This window comes from Urocampus carinirostris, chromosome 20 (assembly GCF_059441175.1).
Source record: "Urocampus carinirostris isolate Australia breed hairy pipefish chromosome 20, RoL_Ucar_1.0, whole genome shotgun sequence".
NCBI classification, from domain to species: Eukaryota; Metazoa; Chordata; class Actinopteri; order Syngnathiformes; family Syngnathidae; genus Urocampus; species Urocampus carinirostris.
In genome coordinates, this window is record NC_142368.1 from 9712038 (window position 1) to 9736460 (window position 24423).

General features: G+C 40.0%; 2 protein-coding genes across 3 annotated transcripts in view; both read left to right on the forward strand.

Annotated features, from left to right (window-relative positions):
- chga (chromogranin A) overlaps positions 1 to 24423 on the forward strand; it is a 569746-nt gene that overhangs the window by 234326 nt on the left and 310997 nt on the right. The gene's annotated exons all lie outside the window — the stretch shown is intronic.
- LOC148346197 (coiled-coil domain-containing protein 85C-B-like) overlaps positions 1 to 24423 on the forward strand; it is a 66792-nt gene that overhangs the window by 24660 nt on the left and 17709 nt on the right. The window lies entirely within an intron of this gene.

A 24423-nucleotide genomic window follows, 5' to 3' on the forward strand; every position in this document is an offset into this window, starting at 1 on the left:
TTTAACATATTTTTTTCCTCATTTTTGTGTTTTTTTTTCTATACTATAAAACTTTTTTGTTATTTTATTATATTAAAAGGATTCATTGGGGCAAAAAAGATGCTTATAACTGAGACATATATTGGAATACACACTGATGGGTTCTCACTAGTTCTCGTCAGGCCCTCATGGTTCTTTCAATTGTTGGTAAATGGTCTGGATTTATATAGCGCTTTTCAAGTCAATGAAGACCTCCCAAAGCATTTTACAATGTGCTTCACACTTACCCATTCACTCACACACCAATAGGGAGTCAGCCATGCAGGCCGCCTACCTGCTTATTGGGGGCATTAGGGATTCAGTGTCTTGCCCAAGGACACTTCGACATATAACACGGAGGAGCCGGGAACCGAACCTGCGACCTCTTGATCCCAAGACGAGCGCTCTACATCCTGAGCCCATTCAATCCAATTTAGTCTTGTCTCACTCCATAAATTTACATGGGAAAAATGTCAGTCCGTCCCAGGTTTTCTATTATGCATTGTGGCGAGAAGATGAGGTGGAGAAATGATTTAAAACAAAAAACTGTAAAGTGCACTGTATATTGTGAGTGAATCTGATTATTTTTGAATCCATCAACAATTGACTCTTACAACTATTTAAGAGCAATTATGACTTAATGAGTTTACATGGTCTATAGAAGAAGTGTCTTTGGTTCTAGAGATGACTGGTCTCCTATAAACATACATGCCTTGACTTTGGCAATAAACTGCACTCAGATATTGTAGCTATGTGTTTTTTCATGTCATATAAATGTGTGTGCACGCTGCAATTTAAAATCCCGTAGCAGCATGTCAAACTTATGTATAATTTCCACGTAAAAAGTCATAATTTAATGTCTGGGTTTTGCATTTTACGCCTGTTGGCGCGAGCTCCCGGAGCCCCGCAAATTGTAGAGGTCTACCTCCTCTGTCAGGAGGATGCAAGTGGCGGCGTAACAACCCCGCAGGTCGTAAACCGAAAACCCCGAAAGCTAGGCTTGACGACCGCATGATGGGGTATCGCCGATGTCTGCCGTAATGAAATTAGCACATGACGAGTTTCCATTAGTGTTTATGAGGTGTGTGTGCATGTGTGTGAAAGTGTCCTGCTGCAGCCCTCCATTGCATTGATTCAGGGTAGGCGAACCATCTGGCTATAAACCTTAAGACTCGCTCACTAATGGAATTTGTCCCCCCTTTAGCGAAGCGCGTGTATAGAAAAGTGCTGCTGTGTGCACGTACAGGCAGTAGCTACACGAATAAAAGTAATGGTTACGCGTCCAAGGTGGGCCCTAGGTCTTATTAAAGGCGAGCGAGTTGAGATTAGATCGCTCGGTAAGATTGTTATGCTATGGATGCGTTGCTGCACTTGCAGTTATTTCGAGGTTTATTGTTATTGCCTACTAGTTTAACATCAATGCCAAGTTATGTTTGCCTATTACAATATGTTAGCAAAAAGCTGACTTGGACAGATCGTTGGTTTTGTTCAAAATGTTAGTTTGCATAAAGATTTAAGCGATTTTGCAGATAATAATAATAATAATAATAATTTCCTTTGTATTGTCATTCTTTGTAACAATGTACACAGAACGAAATGTCGATACACCTGACCCGTTGTAGCGAGCCGATGCAGCCGCAGCCAACAGAGGGCGCCGCCATTTTTACCAATGTTATAAGTCTTAGGTATGACTCGGCCGAGGCGCGAACCAGCGACCTCCCAGTCTCAATGAAATGTTATTCAAATAACCTTCAGAAATAGGTTATAAATACAGGGTTCACAATTTCCCTGACGATGACCAGCTAGCCCAGTGTTTTTCAATCAGTGTGCCCAGTCACCATAATTGTCGTACTGTGCCAATTTGGGTGTCCGTGCGGTCTAGCAAAAGCAATCTTTCATTTGGATTTACTTTGACCAGAGATGCAACAGCACCGCCAGGTGGTGTTCCGTGGAATTTTTTTCAATGAAAGAAATGTGCCTTGGCTGAAAAAAGGTTGAAGAAACTGAGCTAGCCTGTATTTCTTGTATCAGCAAAGCTAGCTGCTAATGTTAGGAGCCGTGTTGCGTAAGCTAGCCGCTAAATTTTTACAGTGCACAAATGGTGTTGCACGGTTTAATTAACGATTTTCCAATAACGACATCTTGTCCTATTGTAAAGTACCCAAAACCATTGCTGCAGTTGTAAATGTGTGTAAACGATCCCGATCTTGTCATCAGATCAAAAACGATGCCCTAAATTTCCTTATCGGCCGCAAATGTCAATGAGGCCTCCAGGCCTGTTCCTTTGTTAAAGATTTCGATATGTCACATTCAGTTATAGATTTTTTTCTTGAATTGTTCAAGGGCTATAATCCAAACTTTTAACTCTATTTTAATAGTGACATCAGTGTCAGAAACTCTGAAAAGTTGCCTGCCCAGCCATAAAGTTGCCTGCCCCATTTTTCACAACTTGAAACACAATAAGACGACGAATCGCAAAAAAAAAATCATTGTTGCAAAGTATTAAGGATTGACAATCAGAATATATAACAGAACAACACTTTAAAATTAGGTTTATTATAAATCTACTTATAACATTCATTGCATGTATATGACATCGCTGCTTTCCATCTGCCATCAGATGTACCTGTATTTACCTATCTTCACTCATGCAATGTTTGCGTTGCGTCGTCTGCTACAAGCCACGTGAACTCCTCTTTCCACGATGCTTTTAATATACGTTTACGTTTTGTGGCGTCATAAATTGTTAGCTTCTTTTGAATATCTCTTCTGGGGCTGAGGTTTTTGCTTGATTCCTAACCACTACTCCATTTTTCATGTGTTCTCTGTGTGTCTACTTTGGAAAATGATATGCAAATGCACGACCTTATAACGCTCGGGAAAGTCCGGAAGCACGGAGTTATTCGATGCGGGCTTCTGATTGGCTGCCAAGTGTGCAAATTGCCAAACGAACCGAAACTTGGAAATTTCCAAACCGAACGAAGATTTTAAAATCGGAATAAAGCAAACGTTTTATTTGAAAAAAAATAAAACGAAAGATTTTCTTTTATCTTTCTTGAAAAAGTTGTCGGCCACCCGTGCAGAGACGTTGTGTAAGTTGTACGCCCGATGTAAAAGATGCACGCCACGGGCGTCCGGGCAGACGTTATTTCAGACACCGGGGACATCGAAAAAAATACTGATTTTGAGCTCAGGTCAAATATATCATACATTCATTCATTTATAAGCTAACAATAATTAGCATTTACAGCGAAACCTCGGTTTTCAAACGCCTCACAGTTCGAACAAATCGGAGTCCGACCAAAAATTTCGAGAAATTCTTGCTTCGCTGTTCGGTCAAAAAATCGGACTTCGAACGCCGGTAATGCGTGAGTGCGTACGTTCATGTTAGCGTAATCTTTCGTACGGAAGATTACGATAACGCAAACGTACGATTAGCCTGGGTTAGCTTTGTTTACGATAAACATTCAGGGTGTTGGAACGGAGCCCAACATTGAGGGTGTTGAAACAGAGCCCCCTTTCCAATGAACCGCTCACCACTTGTTGTGGAGACCCGGGTGCTAAATGACTTGTAAACGACCTGATTTTTTTTATTTTTACACGTTCATGTTAGCGCAATCTTTCGTACGGAAGATTACGATAATGCGAACGTACAATTAGCTTGTGTTAGCTTTATGTTTACGTTAAACATTCAAGGTAAACATTCAGGGTGTTGGAACGGATTAAAACTATTTACATTATTTTTAATGGGTAAAATGATTTCGGTGATCGAACAAATCGGTTCTCGAACAGGGTTCTGGAACGGATTATGGTCGAGAACCGAGGTTCCACTGTACTTTACTGTTCTTATGGACTATGTTCCAATCATGTATTAGTTGTGTTTTGTATAAACTCAAGTTCTCCCTGACCTGTACATCGTATGCTTAAAATACAGTGAGTGAAATATTTCCCTTAATATGAACTCACGTGATGCTCGCTCAAGTTGTTTTCAAAGGGGAAAACCATAAACAAGATCAGACAATGTCAAGAATGCTCAGCAGCTCCAAACAAGTGTTGTAAAAGGGGGGAAATAAAAATCTGTTTTGGTCGGAGACGCCGCTTTCGTGCGTTTCGGCTCGACATGCAGCGCATGACGGCGTTAAAACTGGCAGCGGCCGAGTTGGCCTGTCAGGTCACGTATAATTCTACCCCCCGGAAAGTCTGCAGATTTTACATAACTTCACTTCCTCTTTTTGATGTCTCGTGCAGATTTGATATTTTGGAAGTGAATACAATGAAGCCCTGTGAGGACACGCTCAGGAAAGTTATACCTGGACTCGTGATTTTGGAAAAGTAGCTTTTGTTCGAGGCAAAGCTAAATCAATTCTGTGATCATCTTAAACTAGGGCCTATTTGATTTAGTCCATAGCCAACCTGGCGGATATGGGGGCTTTTAAAATAGCACGTTTGCAGTTTTATCACTTTTATTTTCACTTTTTGTTTTCTTTCTCCATCATTCTAATAAACATACAAATTAAGCCAAATTTCTAGCCAGTGCCATTAATTTATCACATAATTTTAAACTCTGTTTCCTGGAGGGACAAGAACACCTTATCTCATCTCATTAGCTGCACCGCTTATCCTCAGTAGGGTCGCGGGGGTGCTGGAGCAATCATCGGGCAGTAGGAAGGGGACACCCTAAACTGGTTGCCAGACAATCGCAGGGCACAGAGGGACAGACAACTCGCTCGCTCATTCACACCTAGGGACAATTTGAACTGGCCAATCCACCTGAAATGCATGTCTTTGGAATGTGGGAGGAAACCGAAGTGCCTGGAGGAAACCCACGCAAGCACAGGGAGAACATACAAACTCCGCACAGGAAGTCCGGTAGCTGGATTTGAACCCGCACAGGAGGTTCCCAAGACCTTAGAACTGTACCTGCACACGCGCTAACCACTGCGCCGCCGTGCTGCCTGGACAAGAACACACTCATTATAAATTTTTGGTATTGGATGTTGGTCAAAAAAATGTTCAAAGCCACCATATCACGTCAGGTAAAAAGTCGTAATGAAAGTAAAAAGTCTTAATGAAAGTAAAAAATTGAATGGTAAATATGATCAAAAGAAGCTGAACGGAATTTGGAACTTTTTACTCGCTGCTGCCATCTTCTGGCTTGTGTCATCTTTGCTGACTCTCACCTCGATCATGATGCATTTCTTAGACGTGCTCGAATAAACTTTTTTTTTTTTAATCCTTCTCGGGGTTTGTGTTGGGGTTTGGACTCCACTTGAAGCAGGCCTTCTCTTACTTTCACCAATTTCATCATGAGCTAACAAAAAGAACCAGTGGACTTCTCTCCAGCACTCCCGTGACCTTCATTCCTACTCACTTTTAAGTATCTTGAATTTAGTTAGTATGAATTTTGAGGTATAACTTTCTAAGACATCCCTACAACTCACATTTTAAACACTTTTCCGGTTTTAATACACGTTTTAAAAAGTTCTCCTATTTCTTTGCTGTCGCCTGGTCTGTAAGCAGGTTCAGCATGTTTCCTTCGAGTTTAATTATCACAAAACTTTCTGGAACAAAACAGAATTAAACATGGTAATAATATTGCAGTAGAAGGAAGCTGCTTTTCCTCTCCCTTACCTAGCATAGTGTTGATGTAGCAGGATTAGGGGAACGATTAGCAAACATTTCAGTTCATTTTCTGCTGTACTTGCTTATGACAATTGAATTTCATGTATCAAATGAAAATACTAAAAACGGTCCATATTTTTGATAGCTAATTTAACCCATGATTGTAATATAGTAAGTTAGCCTATAATTGTAGGTTTCTTGTGTTAACTAACTCACAACAACAACATTCTTCTCAGCGCGAGGGTCAGCGGGAGGCGACGGAACTGGGCCAACTTCCGTCCAATTTGAGCCCTGAGTACCGATCGGCCGTGTTATGTAACTTCTCTCACTCTCCAATCGCCAATTAGTGCGCTAATAGCCCCGCCGACGTGCCTTTTCAGCTATCTAATCAGCGGCTGTGACACAAGGGAGCTCTTGTTTTGCAGAGTCGCGTCATGGGAGACCTTCATTCCCATGTGGTGCGAAAAGAGTAATCTGCCAATTAATGGTTAATAATTTTCTCTTCAGAGATGGGGACATTAATATCACAAACAGTCATCCCTCAACCTTTTACAGGAAACAACATTTTTGGTCTATTGTTCTGTTAGCATACATACTTCCTAGTCACCATTGTACCTTATTTTCGGGAATAAGAGGCCAGTTATTTGAAAGTGCTCCTATTTATCCAGTGCGTCTTATGTACAAAAATAGTCGATATACAGTGGAACCTCGGTTTTCGAACGCCTCTCAGTTCGAACAAATCGGTTCTCGACCAAAAATTTCGAGAAATTCTTGCTTTCGCTTTTCGTTCTAAAAATCGGAGTTCGAACGCCGGTACGCTAGGGTGCGATGCTGAGTGGCGTACGGTTGTAGATCGTGTAGATTGCACCCACCCCTCGTGAAGAACTGTTATCACGTGGACGCGCACTTCTTTTTGCTTTCGCTTTTAATATCGGTGAACGGTGTGTTTTAGCCCCTTAATTATGCCTCCGAAGAAGGTCTGTGCAAGCAGCAAAGTTGCTACCGGTGAAAAAAGAAGAGTAGTGCGTACAACTATTGCATTTAAGAAAGAAATGGCAAAATATGAAGAAGGTGTGTGTTTACGTTCATGGTAAACATTCAGGGTGTTGGAACAGATTAAAACGATTTTACATTACTTTTAATGGGAAAAATGATTTCGGTGATCGAACAAATCGGTTTTCGAACAGGGTTCTGGAACGGATTATGGTCGAGAACCGAGGTTCCACTGTATTGGAAAAGAATGCTACTGCTTGTGGTAACTGTTCTGCCTTTGACAAACCTATAGAGTGGTCTTCAAGTTCCCTTTTTTGAATAATAAGTACATTTTTTGTTGCTGAAAGAAAACAAAAAGGGAAGCACAAACGTTTAAACAGTTATTGCAAATCATTTTTTGTTGTTGCTCTGGAAAATAATTGTAAGTGTATCTTATTGTGATTACTTGAATTAATATTTTTGCTGATGTAACGTTTTGTACAAAATGGCGTACCCTTGTTTGAATTGCTGTTGAAATTATACTGAATTCAGTAGCTGTTCTGGCTTTGAGAAACCTATAGAGTGGTCTTTGACTGCCCTCTAGTGGTTAATATGTTTTATTGTTTGTTGCAAAAAATTAAGTTTAGTGCTGAAACTTTGGACAATAACTGTCTGAAACGTATTGTGATTACTTGACTAAAGATATTTGTTTATGGTAGCATTTTCATATGTCCTGTGGTGAGGGGCCTTCTCCCCCTGGGAGGTGTGAGAATTCTCCCACCGTGGTCCACTACGTGTCGTAAGAGGACCTAAAGTGGAGGGAGCGAGGGGACTGGCGATCCTCTCCTCTCTATCTCTACTCTCTAAGAGACAGCAAGGCAAAGAAAGGGGCGCAGGGGACCGAAAGGTCTCGCAAACCCTAGTTATATGGTCACTAAATGTGAGAGGATGTGGAAGTAAAGTGACTGAGTGGAAGGAAGAGGAGATCGGAAGGATGATGACTAAAAGAAGGCTGGTCACCCCTCTCGAGGGATATGACCAGGGTAGATGGATAGCATTTTTTGTACAAAATTCCATACTCTTATTTGAATGGTTTTAAGCATGTCTTACGTTAGCTCATAATGTATCTGTATAGTAAGCAAGCTAACGGGACTTATTTGAACTTTGTTTTTAGGTTAAGGCAACCTTATAATGGTAATGCTTGAGGCCATCGTCCGAATAAACGGTAACTAGAGAAAAGAAGCCTGGTTATTCAGGACCTGAGGAAAAAGGGGATACTTCAGAATGAATGGATGAATTAATTTGTGGTGAAATTCTATGAAATCAATTAAATTAAATGTGTTTTATTTTTTATTCAACCCATACAGTAGTTTTAATCCCAAGACCAATTTTGGGGAGTGTGCCCTATAATTTGATACGCCTTATTGTGCAGAAAATACGGTACTACATCTCTGCTCAAAATAGTTTACTGCCATCTTTTGGTACCTTTTGCATCCTTCAAAACAAATAGTTGGTGGAGAGTTGTACAGAAGAAAACGGTTTGTCTTAATGTATTACTTGAGTTTGTAAGTCTCTGCTCAATTATCAGAGGTTCTACACCCGATCATGTAAATGCTTTAAGGGCTTGTATACTCAGCCTGCAATCTTTTAGCCACCTTAACTGCGTAATGCGAGACTGTTTGCATAAGCGCGACCTCTGCAAGCTCAGCTGCGCCCCCTTTCAAGAAAAAAAACCCTTCCCGCTACTATGATTTATGCAAATGTAGGGGGGCATAGGGCAAAGGCACCATGGCAACGTGCACTGGAATGAAGCATCTGAAAGTTGAAGCCTTTCTTTATTGTCATGTCGGTTTGGCCTCTTGCTAAAAGACACAATTTCATTGAAAATAAACATTTTCCAGTGTAAGTGACTCAATTTAATCAAAAACAATTGTTTATTAAAACGAAATGGTTTAATTATTTATACATACATTTTGCAGAGTCAAGTCATGTTTATTTGTGACGCCCTTAATCACAAAGAGTCTCAAAGGGCTGCACAGACCACAGATTATTGCAGACCACGGACTATTATGACACCATCCCCTGATCTAAAACCTACAAGAGGGCAAATAATACACAGATATTGTCAATATGAAATATAGGTTATTGATAAGGTTAGGAATTAAATATTAAAATGTACCGTTTACCAAATTGTTCGAATTAGTTATCTGACTCCATTAACCAAACACAACCTACATTCATATAACAATGCGCGCTCATTTCTTGATGGAAAAGATGGACAAGAGACCGGCATTTCCACACGGGGGGAGATTTAATTTCAAGTCCATGATTTTGTATACTACCAACAGAACCTTAAAATCACATCTTAAGCTAACATGGAGTCAATGCAGGTTAACTAAAATCGGGGTAAGGAGATCAAACTTTGTCTTAATTAAAAGCCTCGCTGTAGCATGTTGTACCAGCTGAAGGCTCTTGATATTGGACTTTGGGAGACTGGAGAGTAATGCATTACAGTAATCGAGACGGGAGGTAACAAAATTATAATCTCTGCATCCGACTGAGAGAGAATAGGGCGAATTTTAGCAATGTTGCGAAGGAAAAACTGTTCTAGTAATACTCTAAAAAATTGTTTGAAAGGACAGATCTGGGTCTAATATGACACCTAATTTTTGACTGTGTCACTCTGGGTGATATTACATTTGTCAATGTTAAGAGCAGTTTTTGAGAAGAAGTTACAGCATTTAGATGGACCAATAACTAACATTTCGGTCTTTTCCGAGTTAAGGCGCAAGAAGTTGAGTGACATCCATTCTTTTATCTCGGTGAGGCAGGCCTCCAAATTTCCACAGTTTAGTGTGGCAGACTCCTCCATCTGAAGATATAGAATAGAATAGAATATGCCTTTATTGTCATTGTTACAACATGGGATATATTGTAACAACGAAATTGGACGACTCTAGTTCCACATTTTACAGTGAGGATAAGGAAACAAAGAGATAAAGGAACAAAGAACATGTTTTAACTGTCTTTGTTGTAAATAGGCTCTGCTTCCTCTGGAGGGGGGTGATGAGGGGGGTGAGGGACAAACAGAAATGGTGGATCCAACTGGATGTTTGATCTTACAGTACACACAGACCAGTGTTTTTTTCCCGAATTGCTCAGTCCACGGAATTTAAAAAAAAAAGTAGAAAAAAAACACTGAAAAAAGAATAAAAACTTTGTGTTGCATTTAAATAATTTCAAATTCTATCAAGTGAATCTTGTTGCCAACATTGTACTTCTACTCTAAAATGTGATTAAGTACAGTTCTGTATCTTACAACCGACTCAATAAGCCCCCAAAAATGTTAATATGCGACAAAATATATGAGGAAATAAAAAGAAATTGATATCTTGTGAAAGAATTGTAAGAACAAATGACGTTTGTAGGCCGTACAACCTTTGCAATAGTACATGAGTCAATTCATTCAAAAATCATTTTGCATTGCCGGAAACTCAGCAAAATGTAACTCGATGTCAAGTTTTGGACATGTTTGATAATTAACTATCTTGCCACACTTGGGATTATGGTGGCTCACTGTTGTTTCAAGCGTTGCTCACCGACTTTGTGTGAACGCTCAGACCCGTGGAAAATTACAGGGAACATTGGTCTCAATCTGTCAGCTTCCAGTTTTTAACACTTGGCAGATTAAAATCAAGTTTTGTGGCCTCTCACAGACTACCCAAAACAATAGCCCCCAAGCAACATGTCGCTAATATGTTCCATATTATCTATAGACGAGCACGCCTCCACTCATCCAATAGTAATTAAGATGGCAGTGCAAATATGATCCCCGTGACTTTGATGTCACAGGATTAAATCCAAACGGCGTCCATATTGCTGTTCTTCCAGACCTAATCAAAAGATTAAGGCCACGTCGCGCTAGGGGTCCGCCAAATATCCACACGGCCTGAAGATGGTCGGCATCCTTGACATGTACTCACTGTTATTGTAAATACTTGATGATCGGGATGGTACTTTCTTATGTGGCGATATCTAAAAATGTAACCCAGAGTTTGGAGTTATGATTCAGTCCATTGGTGGCAGTTGGATGTAAACAAACGGAAATGTATGCAATATACCTTGACCCAGGGCCTCTTTGATTTAGCGCTTAGCCAAATCGGCTGATATTGGCGCTTTGAAAATTGCATCAGGTTTTTCTACTTTCATTTTGCGTTTTTTTGTCTTTAAATCATCTCATTAAATAAATGCGTATTAAGATGGGTATTATTGGAATTTCTTGTTAAATCAACACAAACTTCAATTAATCACCTGACTCCGATTTGTGACCTTTCCCAATCACCACTCATCCAAACAATTTGCGCGCTCTTTTCTGCATAGAAAGTTCTCAGAAGCCGGCATTTCACTCACGAGTGGATTTATTTCTAACACACAAATCACTACATCTCCGCACGCTTTTCCTTCCAAAAAACTTCTTCCAAGTTGCTCAGCAAAGCATCTCCTCCGCCCCTTGGCTGAGTCCCATTGGTCTCCCGTTCCCGGAAGAATAGCGCATCGACTCCGCCTCTGCCCCCAGACAGCTGGTCACCTCCCACTGCCTGAGAGCTGCCCCACATGATCTACTCCACAAAACTTTTGCACAAAACACAGAGAGTCCCAACAGACAAAACCCAAATTCAAACTTCCATATTCCTTTAGTATCTATTTTATTCAATGCTGCTTTTTTTAAAATCATCTTAAAAATTAAAATTCTATGGTTTCCTGGCGGTCACAGAATAATAATAATAATTGTTAATTTATGCTATGAGAATGTTATCCAAAAATGGTTAACCCACCGTGACTCATGGGTGTTTCACTATAAACTTATGTAATGGAAAATGTTGTATGTATACACAAACTAAAGATGGATGGCTGATAAGTTTAAAGTTAAGTAGACACTCAAAGAGGGAAGAAATTTTATGGATTTTGAACTTGCAAGGAGAACTGGAGAGAGCCCTACTCTCAGATAAGAGATTCCAACCTGTTCTTAAGGCCCTCCCCCGAGTCTTTTCTTTTTTTTTAATCAAATTTAGCTGACAAAAGCAAATCCGCCATACAGTGGCTTGAGAAACTATTTGGCCCCCTTGAATTTGGCCCCCTTGCCACATTTTAGACTTCAGATATAAAGATATAGAACTAATTTCTTGTGAAGAATCAACAATGAGTGGGACACAATCATGAAGTGGAACACACTATTTAAACTTTTTTAACAAATAAAAAACGAAAAAGTGGGTGTGCAAAATTATTAAGCCCCATTGAGTTAATACTTTGTAGCGCCACCTTTTCCTGCGATGACAGCTGCAAGTCGCTTGGGATATGTCTCTATCAGTTTTACTCATGGAGAAACTGATATTTTTGCCCATTCCTCCTTGCAAAACAGCTGGAGCTCAGTGAGGTTGGATGGAACAGCAGTTTTTAGTTCTTTCCACAGATTCTCAATTGGATTGAGGTCTGGACTTTGACTTGGCTATTCTAACACCCTGATATGGTTTTTGGTGAACCATTCCATTTTAGCTTTTGCTTTATGTTTTGGATCATGGTCTTGTGGGAAGACAAATCTCCATCCCAGTCTTTGGCTGACTCATTCAGGTTTTCTTTCAATTGTAACCATCTTCCCTGTCCCTGCTGAAGAAAAGCAGGCCCAAACCATGATGCTGCCACCACCGTGTTTCACTGTGGGGATGGTGTGTTGAGGATGATGAGCTGTGCTGCTTTTATGCCGAACATAACGTCCGTCTTGCATTGTTGCCAAAAAGTTCAATTTTGGTCTCATCTGACCACAGCACCTTCTTCTACATGTTTGGTGTGTCTCCCAGGTGGCTTGTGGCAAACTTTAAACATCCCTTTTTGTCGATATCTTTAAGAAATGGCTTAATTCTTGCCACTCTTCCATAAGGGCCAGATTTGTGCATTATACGACTGATTGTTATCCTATGGAGAGATTCTCTCACCTCAGCTGTAGACCTCTGCAGTTCATCCATGGGCCTCTTGGCTGATCAGTTTTCTCCTTGTATGAGCTGAAAGTTTAGGGGGACGGCCTGATCTTGGTAGATTTGCAGTGGTCTGATACTCCTCCCATTTCAATAATATTGCTTGCACAGTGCTCCTTGGGATGTTTAAAACTTGGGAAATCCTTTTGTATCCAAATCCAGCTTTAAACTTCTCCACAACAGTATTTCAGGCCTGCCTGGTGTGTTCCATGTTCTTCATGATGCTCTTTTCGCTACAAACAGACTTCTGAGACTATCACAGTTGCAGGTGCATTTATACAGAGACTTGATTTCACAGAGGTTGATTCCATTTATCATAGTTACATTTAGATCAACATTGAATCATCCAGAGATCCTCACTGAACTTCTGGACAGAGTTTGCTACACTGAAAGTAAATTTTGATGGCTCTCTATCTATTTACGCGTCGTGAAAAGCTCGTGTCCGTATTTTTAACACAACCTAAACAGTAACACATAAAAACACCAAAGCCTCAATACCTACCATCATTTTAACCTTAAAACGCATAGCAAAACTTATCATGATACAGCGACAGTATCATAACTTAAAGGTTTTTCTTTTTTTTTTGTCTTTGTCAGAATGTCCCAAAAACAAATCCTGACGTTTTATCCCAAAGTGCTCAAGTAATATGAAAAGTACGTCGGCAGTGACGTAAGTAGGGTCGACAGGGGAGCGACCTGTCATCGCACGCCATAGCGACACGGCGCGTGTCTGCGTCGTCTATTAATAGAAGCCCCCGACCGCATTTGCTTGACAGACGCCACACGCGAATCCAACAAGCGGCGCAACATCAGCGTTTCCCGAGTGACCTCGCCGCAAATTGAGGGAAGGTCGGCGGGGACTGTAATTACATCCTCTGTGGTGTCAGAAAGTGAATGATTTCTAAGACGCCGCCAGGGAAGGGGAAACAAACACCGATCTCGAATGAAGTCCTATTTTCAGTTGCGTCACACACGGTTTAAATGCGAGTTTCCAGTCATTGGTAACGATGGCTGCAACGAACGACTATTTTAATAGTCGACGGACTATTGAAATGATAACTTGATTATAATAGTTAGGATTTTAATGTCTTCTTGTATGCTAAATGTTTATACAGTAATCCCTCGGTTATGGCGGTTAATGGGGACCTAATGTGGACCAAAACCACTCGCGAAAAGTGAAAATCCGCGAAGTAGAGATGCCTCTTCAAAATTGCGTAAGAAAAACCTTTTTTTTCCAAAATTATTTTATATTTATTTTTTGGACCTGCGAAGCTCTGAACCCGCGAACGTAGAACCACGAAGTTGCGACGCCTCTTTAAAAATGCTTGGGGGGGGAAAAAATAAATAAATATATATTTATTAATTTTTTAAAGAATTTTTTTAAATTTTATTTTATTATTATTTTTTTTAGACCTGCGAAGCTCTGAACCTGCGAACGTGGAACCACGAAGGAGCGACGCCCCTTCAAAAATGCTTAAAAAAAAATAAAAAAAATAAAAAAATATATATATATATATATATATATATATATATATTTATTTTTCATTTTTATTTTATTATTAATTTTTAGACCCGCGAAGCTCTGAACCCGCGAACGTGGAACCGCGAAGTAGCGAGGTCCCACTGTATACAGCACTTTGAGTGGCAATTTTTTTGCCTGAAAAGTGCTTTTACAAATAAATTTGTCAGATTTCCAGGTTTTAATCAATTCTTATTGGCCCCAAACTCTAACCCCCCACCCCCCCTATCACTTTTTTAACGAACTGGAACTATAAATCCTTGGATAAAACCGCAGTGTTTTGCAGTTATACCATCGCACTATGCACATCGCGATATCGATTAGATATGGGTTTGTCTCGCCTCACATTTCGGAGCATTATCAGTTATTTTTCTCCATCATTTTTTTGACATGGTAAAGTATTACGATGCACTGAAAGCACTTGGGCGACGACGCCACCTATCTACATCACTGTTGGCTCAGTGGCCAGAACTGACTGTTCTCACTGCCGCGACCTGAGTTAGATTCCCAGTGCTTCCAACCGCAGAGTTGAGAAAGTGAAACAAAATTCGATACCATTTCTAATCAAGGATAACGGGTGCGTGTTGTACAGAGTGTGCGTAAAACACAGATATATATATATACAGTAAGTCCTTTCTTTTTTTTTTTTGTAGTAAAAAAGACGATAAGATTATATGGTGTCATCTTTATTCAAACTTACTTTGAACAGGAAGACATGAACAAAACAAAATACCATGTCAAATCTTGTTACAAACAATGTTCACTATGTTGTTTATATACACACCGAAGCCATATCACTCTAGTGCAGGGGTGTCAAACTGATTTTAACTCTGGGGCCACACAATAGAACAAGCATTCTGTCGGGGGCCGGACTAGTAGATTAAGGAGAAAGAAAGAGATAAAGAAATAAGAGGGAGGGAAAAGGAGAGAGGGCAGGACAAAGAAAGAAAATGAGAGAGGGAAAGGGTGTGAGAAACAAAAGATAAAAGTTGTGAGAGAGGGTGAAAAGAAAGGGAGAGGAAGAAAGAAATCCAAAAAGAAATAGAAAGACAGAAGGAGAGAAAAGAGGAAAGAAAGTGCAAAGGGTATGAAGAGAGAAAGAGAAAAGAGAAAAGGAAAAAAGGAAGTTGGAGCAGGTTAAAAGACACAAAGGGAGACACAGAGAGTGAATGAGACGGAGACAGAGTGGGGGAAAAGAGAGAGAGATAAAAAGAAAAATACAAGTACAATGTCTTTGTTCGAGGCACCTGGCTTTGGCAACATCAAGTTGACATATTTCAACCTGCGGCTTCTTTTTCTCTTGCGCTTCTCTGAGTGTTGTCTCGCGGGCCTGTTTGACACCTCTGCACTAGTGGGAGGTGGCTAGAGTCAAGATCACATTCACATATTTTTTACTCTTTCCGGGAGATTGATAGAGAGAAGGGGATTTCCAGTGTTGGGAGTCATTAGGAGACCAAAACCCCCCAATTTCAACCCCTAATGCCGAACGCCAAGCAGAGAGGCAACGGGTACCAATGTTGTGAGTCTTAGGTATGACCTGGCCGAGGCTCGAACCAGCAACCTCTGAGCCTCGGGGCGGGCGCCCTCCCCCCAAGACCACCGAGTTATGAACGACAATTCAATCCTTAGTGGAAAAAATATAATAAAATAAAGCCATTGTCCCTTCAACATCTTGAAGTCATTGAGCAAGCGCCCAGTCCGATCATCGGGGAAACCTCTAAATCCGCTCGGCAGCAGATGAAAGCGGACCCCTAAAAGCTCTGAGCTCTTCCTTCTCAGCAGGCTACTAAACAGCCCGACGATCCGACCTGAATACATGAAGGGCTTTCTCCGCCTTCCACCTGAACCGTTTTTTGATCCCGACGGACCCCCGCGGGACTTATTTATTGAGAAAGCGCCCGGTTCGATGTAAACCTCCCCGAGGAACGGCCGGTGCTGTCCAACTGTTGTATCCGTCCCGCCCGTTTTCCCAAAAGTGGGATAGAATGTGAAAGGGTGTGTTGCGAGCGAAAACAAACTAAGTTGTGTGTTGTAATGGACAGGGTGGATTTTTAGAGGACAGTAAAAAAAAATGTTGGATGGTTATTTTTGTACTTTGAGCTTCAACTTAAAGCACAGGTGTCACAGACAGCCCGCGGGCCGGATCGGGCCCGCTAGGGGATTTGATCCGGCCCGCGAGGCACCGCTCAGAGGAGCGCAAGAGAAAGAGAGCTTTAGGTTGAACTACGTCCACTTGATGTTGCCAAAGCCTCTCACAAAGGCTGCACTTGTATTTATCTCTCACTGATCTCTCTTCCTCCATTTTTCTTTCACTCTCTCTCATTCTCTTTCACTCTCTCTGTCTCTTTATCTTTCTTTGTTCCTTTTTGTCTCTTTGTCTGTCTTTTTACCTTCTTTTGCTCTCTCATTTTTTCCTTTACTCTTTCTCTCTCTGTCTTGCTTTCCCCTTCTGTCTTTCCTCTTTCTCTCTTTCTAGTGGATTTCATTCTTTCGCTTTCTTTCCCCCTCTCTCACTTTTACTGTTTTTATCTCTTGTTTCTCACGCTCTCTCTCTCTCTCTTTTTTGTCCCACTCTCTCTACCTTGCTCTCCCTATCTTTCCCTTATTTCTTTCTCTTTTTTTTCTTTCTCTCTAATCTACTAAACCGGCCCCCGAGAGAATTTTTGTTCTATCGTGTGGCCCCCGAGCTTAAATGAGTTTGACACCCCTGGCTTACAAGGACACTAATATTTGACATTTAGATATGAGCATCCGAAAACAAGTGCTGCCCTATTTTTTATTGCAACATTATTACAACTCGGGCCAGTTCCCAAGCAAATACATGTAAATATTTTTTCCTATTTATCCTGGCTGGCATTTTTATCTTACTTCACTTTTGCCCTGGAATGCCGTATCCTATTGCAAACAATGTTCACTAGGTTTCTATCTAATACCACAAGAATACAAACTACCAAGACTGTGACCAAACCGCACAATTTCACTTATTTTTTTTTCACAAGTTTTTTTGTTTAGGTTGTACATTCAGCAGCAAGCTGGCAGACAATCATGCCATCTCCCTCTAGGTGGGTGATATACCTATAGGATTTCTAGACACTCAAAAAAAGAAGTGAAGACAACAATGGAGTTTGAACTTGCAAGGAGAACAGGCGAGATTCCTATCCTCAGATAAAAAATTCCAACCTTATTTCTTAAATCTTCCGAGGTAACAAAAGCAGTCTGCCCTCAAGTGTGTGCAAAGCAAAGAACAGCAACATGATTGTCCCGTTCGTGACAATAATGTAAACCGTGCTTATTTATCAAATCAATGAACAGTGAGGAAAAAATAACGAAATAGCATCCAGTGAAATCTCCTTTATAAATATCCAATAACAATAACAGAATAATCCTATTGAGCTTCGTGTTGTGTGAAAAACATTTCTTGACCTAAGAATATTTTAAAAAAATGCACTTTTATTAAGTTGTAAGTCAAATAATTTGAAGTTTTCCTAGAAAATACGAAACTCCGCGGTGATGTCTTTGACTGGAGTTAACTTAAAGAATTGGGAATTGTGACTATTTTTCGAGAACCGTTTTCCCCCCTGGCTCGTGCACTAAAAAAGTTGTTTTGAGTCCCAAACAGCTCTAAGTTGTTTTGGTTGCTTTCATCCCTTCTTTACCTTTTTTTATTTCATATTATGCACAGAATGACTTAAACAAGAGGGGAAATAAAGACAAAAAACACGAGGATTAAAGGAAAGAAACAATAATACAATGACAAAAGGAAAAAGAGATAAACAAAGAAAAAGACTAAACTTTACATTTTTATATAAACACATTAACACTGAAAAACACAGGAAATGTAATTAAAATATTTCTAAGTCGTCAAAAACAAAAAAAAAACGCAGCAAAGTTAACCTTTTTTATGCTCAAAAAATTTAAAGACAACACAGAATTAAAAAGAAAATTCAGATTGTAAGAAAAAAAAATTAACCACCTGTTCATTGGTAGGTAGCAGGTTCCCTTCGTTCACTCATAGAAAAGCCACTAGGTACTTTTTAAGGGCCACAAACATAAGTTTAGTGGGTCAAAAAGTCAATTTTTGTTGGTGATAGAAAGCATCCTTCCCTGCCTTTTGGTGTTTTTTTGGGTCTAGAACATTTTGTTTGCACGACGGTTTTCAGAAAACTTGGAGTTGAAAAATATTTGCAGATAGATGTAGGTTCGTCAAGTTGTCTGACGTAATCAAAATAGTTGGGATTTAACTATCAAAATGTACCGTTTACCAAATTGTTCGAATTAGTTATCCTACTCCATTAACCAAACACGACCTATATTCATCCAACAATTATGCACGCTCGTTTTCTTGAGAGAAAAATGACCAGGAAAGCCGACATTTCCACACGGGGGCGGATTTTATTATTCCTAACAGCAGAACTAAGTGTTCCAACAGGAGATGGCTGAAGTGATGGAAGCCTTCTGAAATCCTTTACCTTTCTCTTATTGGCAACCGTCTCCCCGCAAGATGGCGTTTCGGCTCCTCCCATGGGCGTGCCAAGCAGTTGTTTGCACTCACCAATCCCATAACGTAGTGCCTTGATGTCTGGAACTTTCTGCGTTAGCACACTCACGCGTCTTGTTATCAAAAGCACTCGACAAAACCTTATGCATTTCAAAACAGCCTGCCCTGACCTGTTATTGTACATTGAACTAAAGCACAGTCAGTTAATATCTTTATTGCACTAACTGAATGTATGTAACTTGTAGTAAATTTTATAAAATCCTTTATAGTCAAATGTATAAAATCCTTTAGAATGCAGATCAAAATGCACAATACATCTGTGTGGTCCCTTCTCAGGGTTTCTGCATTTTCCTCATGTTGAGGTTTGAGTTTTTCCTTGCCCTCATGTAGGTTTCAGATCAGGGGATGGTGTAATAATAGCCTGTCGTTTGCAATAATCTGTGGTCTGTGCAGCCCTTTGAGACTCTTTGATTAGGAGCTATACAAATAAACATGACTTGACTTTTATGATTCAATATTGTTTTTTGTCATGAATAAAGTTTGTTTTTTACAACAAGGAGGCACTAACTAAATAATGCATAATGTCCCTTTTTAAGGCAAAAGTGTCAGGATAAGACTACTAAAACATATCGACTGTATTCAAAATCAATCACATGGTAACTGGCTTTAAACACGAGGTTTTATTTTCTGATTGTGTCGGAGGAGAGAGGTTTCTAGAAGTGGGTCACAGTGGCACACTGATGCAACTTAAAGTGACGGTTGAGGGGGGAGGAGGGAGGGTTCATTATGCCACCATCCACGCCATTATTTGCATGCACACATTTTAAGACACTCGCGATCCAGTCAACACGAGGTGCGGATGTTGCCGTGACGTTAAAGTCCTCTCGCAAACGGCCGCGATTGAGCAGAGCCTACACCTACCCCCCGCTGGCTGAAAAGTTTATTTTCGTCCGGACCCTCGGCCTCGGGGGGGGTCCGCAGATAAAAGGAGGGACGAGAAGCAGACGGCGGCTCCTGCTAGGCCAGCGAGTTCGTTTAAAGTTGGCGGAAGAGAAAAGACAGCACTTTCAGCGTATATTTTTTATAAAATGGCCGTCCTCAAATTGGCTTATTTCATTTAAAACTTTTAACCACTACTTGTGGTGTGTCTTGGGTAGCGATCAAACGATAAGTGTACCAATTTAGTATTAAGAGGCCCGTAACTGATTCATTGACTGTAAAAGCTTAAAAACTAGCTTACGAAACGTTTAATAATGCAAAAAGAAACAAAGGTTATTTGTTATAAATACATTCAAATCGGTGTTAATAGCTTTCTGAAATCCTTTTACAGTAAAAACATTACTCAACCAAAAACTAACAGTGCAGAAAATTAGGCTTACAAGCAACTCGTATGAGTGTACGTAAAACTTTGACTAACATGACTCAAATTAACCTAAAACAAAAAGTGCAACCGGTATTTCAACAGTGCAAATTGAAGGTGTGGGCACTCCTGTTTTCAGGCCCGATTGACTAATGTTCTGGTAAGAGCTCATCACTTCAACTTAAGCATGCTTTTAATGGTCTCAATCCCAGAGACGCTTGATTGATGAACTAAAGTTTTAAGAGTTAATTCATCGGTTTCCACTTGAACGTACCTCCCTAAAACAAGTTAACTAAACTTTTTACGCTATCCCTTAATCACACTTTATATCACGGATACAGGCATATCGGCACAAGTTACCTGAGCTGCAGCGCTCTCCTGCTTGAGTGGCTCTGATCTGTTCCAATCAGGTGTGAGATGGGTAGCAGGAGAGAGGAGGAGGAGGAGCAAAGAGAGAGACTTAATCGGCTCGTTGAATAATTAAACAAAATAATCCTGATACCGATATCCATCAAATTCAAAAGAATCTGTGCCGTTAATCCGGTTGACCTCTAGTCTTGGGCAAGTACAGTCTGACAGCGTCCATCCTTCTCCAGGCTGCTTTTATTGGGTAGAGGTTTCCATAGTTACTACTAACTAGAAAAGCCTCCTGATCTTTCTCAGATACAGCACCTCCCTCATTAAATAGCGGTTGTTTTTTGGTGTGCAGTGCTTTTCCTGCTCTTCAAAGATGAGTTGGACCTTGGCAATGAGGGGCAGTGGCATTTGTGACAATACCGACCTTGTAAATGGTTGTTCTTATCTTATCTTGTATTCTCCTTCAATTCTTTCTGTATTGACAATGTATCCCTCCATCGTGATTATTTATGTGACAATTCCATACGCTCCCCTATTTACGACTTACGGAAAATGGTAGATAGAAATTTTTTGGGGTGATGTTGAAAAATATCCGGACATTGATGTAATGATTTCGTATTGGTGCACCTTTTTCCGAGTACAGGACAATACTGTAGTGCTTCTTTCCGCCTCTACTGGCATACCAAATATAGCACTGAAGCAACTTACAAACAAATTCAACTTACAATCAACCTATCTCGTTCGTAAGTTGGGTAGCGTCTGTAATCATCTCTATAAAATCTTTATCATGACAGCAATTCAGTTCAACCCCATGTACTCAATACTGCGATCGCAAGGTCATATTTGGTCCATGCGATTCGAGCCCAAAAATATTAAGCTTTTAACGGCAGTGCGTGCAGAGAAGACCCTCCGTGACAGATAAGCGTCATGACCCTTTTGATCTGACGCTAAGGTTTAACTGCAACCCCCGCGGGGGACTTTTGGGAGATCAGGCTCAAGTCCCGCGATACCCACAAAAACAGGCAATTTGAATGTAAGTTTGAGCATGTGCCTGTGGTTTAATCGAGAGGCCAGATCAGATTGCATGCGGATACGAGTTAATACTAATTGCCCCCAAAATATAAATGAATTGATTTTATTGTCATTTATTAGACATGGAACTCCAGCTTCAACACCTAATAGTCTTTTAAAAAGTTGCAAGTGGAATATTTTCTCTTTTCTCTGGTAACATTCCACAACTGAGTTCTAAGAGTCTTTTTTCAGATGGGGGTAACCGATATTAAAAAAAAAAAAAAAAAAAGGACAGTCATGATTTACAGACGCTGCCCTACTTACGAACGAGAAACGATCATAGGGAAGTTAAATTTGTTCGTAAGTTGCTTCTGGGGTATAGTTTGTATCGGATGTATGTTTTAGGATTATATAAGTAATGTGCATTGTTTTGTACTAGAAAATAAACATTTCATAAAAATAATATGCTCTATAAAGAGAAAAAGTTGAGTTTAACTTACTTTTGGAAGATGAGCTTCAACAGTTAGGAGACTTCCTCCTCCGTGGTCCAATTTTCTCAACCGCATCAATCTTTCTTAATTCCACTTCAATTTAAAAAGAAATCGCTTGTCTCTTTTTTACACCAACTATATTAAATGGATGCATGAGATATTAAATAATAAAAATGTCAAAGTTCTTAGCGCGCTGGAGATACAGTATAGTATGTTTACACACGAAATAGGAAGAGGAAGCCGGATTTCTTCTTCTGAGTGGATGCTGGGTGACTTCTCACAGCGCCACACGCCGGTAGCAGTGGAAAGAAGCATTACAGTAATATCCTGTACTCAGAAAAATACATTACAAAATCTTACAGCAATATCCGGATATTTTTCGACTTCACAAAAAAAAATGTTCAAATCTACCGTTTTTTGTAAGTCGGATGGTCTTAAGTAGGGGAGGGTTTGTATCAACAAAAGTATTGTTTTTGAATTATGACTGTGGTAGTTAACACCTTTTAGTTCATTTAGAGTTTAGCTTTGTTCCAGAACACTGTTAATTTAAATGTTATTTATTTCCACGTTTGTGATACTTCTATGTTTTTTTAAATGAAAACATGAACTAAGAAGTGACTGTGATAACACAATCACTTTAGTATGCTTGCTAGCACAACAGCAAGAGCTATGGAGTCAAATGAGTGTCCATCTTTGTCAAATCCGGCTCGTAAACCCGACTTCCTGTTTACGTTCTCTCAGGCAATAAGAGGCAAGCATACCCATTGGTCTGTCTTTGTTGCGCGATGAAGGTTAACGAACCTCGACCTTAATCGGCTTGAGTGGTTGCCAGGGGTCAGGCCAGTATCAGATGAGTCCAGATTAGCGGTTCACAAAGCACAACAGAGAGATTAGCGGTGACTGGGGTTTCATACGTATACCTTGTTTCTATGGTCGCAAAAAGAAGTCTACCCCAGGGGTCAGGAACCAATGGTTCGCAAATATATATAGGACAGTTTTACCTACAGTTTAACGTCTGAGTGTCACGCCAGCAGACCCCGTTTGACTGTAAATGGCTAAATAATCTATGTTATGGAAGCTCATCAAACAATTTACCTGTTGAGATACTTTTTGATGAAAACTCACAGAAAAAAAACTTTAGCCCAAAACAAACGTTTTACCTTGCTCTGGCAATGCACGTAGAGCAATTTGATTGGGTGAGCGGGAGAAATGGACGGTGCTACACACAGGATAGGGTGCGTGCATGCACTCTTTGCCCAGTGCCGTCTGCGCTGGAGGCTAATATGTTAGTATTCTCGTTTGCAGTATTTTGACATTTTTACAATATCAATTTGCAAGGAGAACAGGAGAGAAATGTACAAAACACTCAAGATGTTCAAGTCCAACCATTTTTAAAGATCCTCCCCCAAGCTAGGTTACAAAAAACAACCCTAAACAGGATGTGAGTATCAAAGAATGGCAACTAGTGACAATGCACAAGCTCTTAATAATGGTCAAAGTAACAACTGTGTGCAATTAGTCAAAACAATGAAATGCAGTGCACAATAATAATCAAATAACCCAACCACGGCAGCCTAAGCAGTCTTCTTTGCACATATTTAATGGTCAAAATAAAAAAAACCTTCATTGCGAGCAAGCAGAAAAAAAAACAAATGTTAGAATAAAAATACAATTATCTTTCTCTCTTTTGGTCTGCTCGCATAATTCTAATAGTATAGTAACAGGAATATATTGGCTTGGCTAACACCGTTCTTCATCAATCATATATTTGAATATGCACAACCCAATTGTTAATGAAAAACACCACAACAAGTAACAGCGATTGAGGGAATTTCAAAAGGTTTTCAGTGTACATACCTCTTATTAGTTGTGGCCATTGCTAATCAACTCCCCGTTTGCTTACTAGCCTTTTGACGGGATACTGCTTGGAGAACTCGATAGTGAACACAAAACAGTGCAGCTACACACATTGACATAAAAAGGTTACGTTTCTTGATTTTAAATACAAAATAAACATCTGTGGAGCATTTAAGAAAGCCCTGAAGTGTGAACAATGACGACGCAACATGCCATATGTATTTACTTACTTTTATCAACACCTAACATCCAGTTTACAGTTATTGACGTTTCCTGTTGATCTGGGGTCTCCAACCTTTCTCAAGCAGAGAGCTAGTATTTGTTACTAACTAGCACAAAGGGCACCCAATTGAATATGCATTTCTACAATAACGTGTTATTTTCAGGTTATATATAGGAAGTAGGGTTAAATTGACTCAGTAGGGAGAGAGAGACCGCATTGGAGACCCCTGCTTAGATACACTTACTCAAAATATTGATTGACAAAAATGAGTTGATAAGGCCACAAAAATGTAGAATTTTGTCCCACGTTCTGATTTCTACAATCAACTTAGCATTGTTTTTTCTCGGATCAGGTTTTTGTGCTATTTCCTGATTGGGCAGTGCAAGAAATACCCTGGATCAGTTGTAGATAGCTAGACAACATTCAAAAAGTAAAACATTGTTGTCCAGTGCAATCATTTAAGTAA